Source organism: Myotis lucifugus, unplaced genomic scaffold (assembly GCF_000147115.1).
Source record: "Myotis lucifugus unplaced genomic scaffold, Myoluc2.0 scaffold_140, whole genome shotgun sequence".
Lineage (NCBI taxonomy): Eukaryota > Metazoa > Chordata > Mammalia > Chiroptera > Vespertilionidae > Myotis > Myotis lucifugus.
In genome coordinates, this window is record NW_005871188.1 from 1,923,911 (window position 1) to 1,927,942 (window position 4,032).

Sequence of the window (4,032 nt, forward strand, 5' to 3'; positions counted from 1 at the left end):
GTAGGGAAGTTTTCTGCCATTATTTCTTCAAATAGGGTTTTCAATATCTTGCCCTCTCTCTTCTTCTGGCACCCCTATAATTCTGATGTTGGTACGCTTGAAGTTGTCCCAGGAGGCTCCTTACACTATTTTCATATTTTTGGATTCTTTTTGCTTTTTGCTTTTCCAGTTGGGTACTTTTTGTTTCTTCATATTTCAAATCTTTGACTTGATTCTTGGGATTCTCTTGTCTGCTGTTGGGTCTCTGTATATTATTCTTTATTTCAGTCAGTGTATGCTTAATTTCTAGTTGGTCTTTTTTCATATCCTCCAGGGTCTCACTAAATTTATCGGCGGTTTTCATAAAATTCTTGAAAAACCTTATAAACGTGGTTTTGAACTCTATATCCAGTAGTTTGCTTTCCTCCATTTCTGCCATTTGTGTCCTGTTTCTTTGTCTCTGCATTTTTTATGCTTCCCTGTGTTGGTAGAGTGGCTTTGTGTGCTAGGTGTCCTATAGGGCCCAGTGGCTCAGCCTCCCCAATTACCTGAGGTGGACACTCTTGGTGCACCCCTTTGTGGGCTGTGTGCACAGTCTTGTTGTAGTTAAGCCTTGGTTGCTGTAGTTATCACTGGGAGGAATTGACCTCCAGGCCAATCGGCTGTGAGAATCAGCTGTGTCTGCAGTGGGAGAAGTTCTGTGCTGAAGACACCCTTCTGGGGCAAGACTTGCTTCAGTAGGGCTTTGGTGCTCACTGAGTCTGCCCCCTGAGTGTGTTCCTTATGGATCTGAGGAGTTGTCATCTGGATGGTCCCACTCTGACCACTGGGTACACTGGCTCTTGGTTCCAAGGAGGTGCTAAATTTAGCCTCTGCCTAAGGCTACCCAGCAGGAGCTACAAAGAGATATGCAGATTCCCCTTCCTTTTTTGGGGGTTTGGGGGTGCCCAGATGAGGCCCAGCTGTGAAGCAATGCAAGCTGCTGTGGGGCCTTGGGTCTTCTCTTGGACATTCTGGGTCTGTCTGGCCCAGCTGCAGTTTGTTAGGTACTTTTCAGATTGCAAAGGGCCAGGGCATTCATATGCAAAAGCTTCTGCCACAGCCTGGGTGGGGCGGGGTCTTGGAAGCAACAGGGAGGAGCAAGCAGCTATGGCTGCTCCTCAGCCCTGCCCTAAGGGGCCGCGAGTCTCAGTGTCCTGGTAATTGCTGCAAGCACCTCTGAGGGAAAGCTGCCCTCTAGTTCCGAGTTCTGCCTGCTGCCACAGTCCAGTTTCTCCCCACATGAGTCCTGGGTCCCCAGAGACCTCCCAGAACTGGAGTTCAGAGCAGTCAGGAGCTTGTGACTCCCTCCTGATTCAAAAAGACAGCCGCGGCCTCAGGTGCCCGCCCCTTTCCGCGCGCACATGCTCGAGCCTCTGTACCTCTGCACTTTACTTCCGCACCTCCTCTGGGTCTCAGTGTGCTTTTCTCTTTCCTTCTAGTTGTAGAATTTCCACTCAGCCAGCCTTCCTGTAGTTCTGGATGATGTCCGTTTTGTCTTTTCGTTGTATTTTTGAAGTTGTTGTTGGAGGCAGCAATTTCCAGTGTTTACCTATGCCGCCATCTTGGTTTCTCCCCAGTATGCAGAAATTTTAATGCTTTTCTCAAAACCCTGCATCAGTGAGAGATCAACACAGCAGCAACTTACAGATTTTTATTCTCCTTTCTATAACTAGAATGCTAATTAACATTTAACATATTGGCATAAATGAAATATCCTACAGCGTTTCAGTTGAATTCTATTAACTGAATAGGGTCTCTTTTTTTGTGTGGAATTTGTTTTTAATGGTGGAATTCATTGAAACTAGGTTTTATTGATGGTAGATTTATTTCTAATTTTTCACCTAATTTGTCTTTTTCTCATATTTTATAGTATGGCTAATGCGTCATGGTTCTTTAGTTCATTGATTATGTTGTTTAATATTCTATGTGCATATATTAGATCATGCATTCAGATCTGTTTCAGCTCTTATCAAGACACTCCACTCAAAAACCTGAGTCCCTGTTGCAATTTGAATAAAGCCCCAAGTCCTCAGCTAGCCATTCAAAATTTCTTCAAACTTTGTTTTTAACTTACATTTTCAGGTTCATCTCCAAAATTTACTGATGGCATAGCTACAAAAGGTACTCAGGTTTCTCTATATTGAAGAATCTCTAATATCCTATTTGTGATGAATTCCAATGCTCATAACTATTCATTCTATGAATGTCAAATGTCCAGTATCTATACTTGCTCTCAGAAAAAAATACTAGTATACACACACACACACACACACACACACACACACACACACACATAAACACAATGGCATTACAAATGGGCAGTATTCCCCTTGGTAGGTGAGATATGGATGTGTTCCACTGATTTATATCGTAAGACTACTCCTGATCTGGAATTTTTCTAGCCCATACAGGAAATTCAGTAGTTTCTTTGAGTAACTAGCATTATTATTATAGTCTCAGGTATGCTTTTTTTTAATATAACTTTACTGATTTCAGAGAGCAAGGGAGGGGGAGAGAGAGATAGAAACATCAATGATGAGAGAATCATTGACCTGCTGCCTCCTGCACACCCCCTACTGGGATAAAGCCTACAACCTGGACATGTGCCCTTGACTGGATTCAAACCTGGGACCCGTTAGTCCCCAGGCCGAGGCTCTATTCACTGAGCCAAACCAGTTAGGATAGTCTCAGGTATTCTTAACTGAACATGGCATTCATAGTGATATAAAACCACATTCACATGGCCTGACCCCATGCATTATTAGGATGTACATCAAGCATGTCAAACTCACAGCCCACAGGCCACATGTGGCCCACAACGAATATTTTTGTGGCCCAACCAATATAACGGTATGTAAGAAACATTTTAATAAAAATTTTGTAGCTTAATTTTTATGATATCCTGTTATACATAATTTTTTCAAATATATATTTTCATTGATTTCAGAGAGGATAGGAGAGAGAGAGATAGAAACATCAATGAAGAGAGAGAATCATTGATTAGCTGCCTCCTGCATGCCCCCTACTGGTGATTGAGACTGCAAATGAGCATGTGCCCTTGACTGGAATTGAACCTGAGATCCTCAGTCTGCAGGCCAATGCTGTATTCACTGAGCCAAACCAGTTAGGGCTGCTATACATAACTAGAGGCCCAGTGCATGAAAATTTCATGCACTCGGGGGTTCCCTCAGCCGGGCCTGCACCCTCTCACAGTCTGGGAGCCCTCAGGAGTTGTCCTACTGACAGCTTAGTCCTGCTCCCCCTGGGCAGCGGGCCTAAGCTGCAGTCTGGCCTCCCTCTGTGGGAGGCAACCGGGGTGGGCCCGCACCCCCCATTGCCCCTCCGCTGCAGCTGGTCGCTACCACCACCACCCCCCCATCACTATCCCTTCCCTCTACCCACTGGCGCGTGCCTTGGCTGGCCTGGTGCTGCCTGCTCACCAGCCCTGCCCTTCGCTGACTGGTCATTCTGCCATTCAGTCAATTTGCATAATATGCTTTTATTATATAGGACTAGAGGCCCGGTGCACGAAATTCGTGCACTGGGGATGGGTGGGGGGTCCCTTAGCCCAGCATGTGCCCTCTTGCAGTCCGGGACCCCTCCCTTGTTACTGCCCACCTGCTTGCTGCTTCCTACCGCTCGGCTTGCTGCTCCTTAGTGCTGCCACGAAGGCCTTGGGTCTGCTGGGTGCCGGGCCTGCGGGTTTGTGTCTCTGATACCCCCAGCAGCCCCAGCCCCAAGGTGGTGGGCCTTGGGGCTGCTGGGTACAGGCCCCCCTGCGTGTTTGTGTCTTCTATCAGGCCCCCAGCAGCCCCAGCACCACCTAAATAACTTAAGGGAAACTTTATTTAGTCTTCTTTTAAAAGCAATCTAGTTTAAAAATGAGTTGCAGTTAAGACAGAACAAAGAACATGGTACCTAAGAGTGAGATAGACTGACAGAGGAGAGGCTGGGCACTGGTCAGGGGCTTACATGCCAACTGTTCTCCACCTGAGAAATGATGTAAAATCG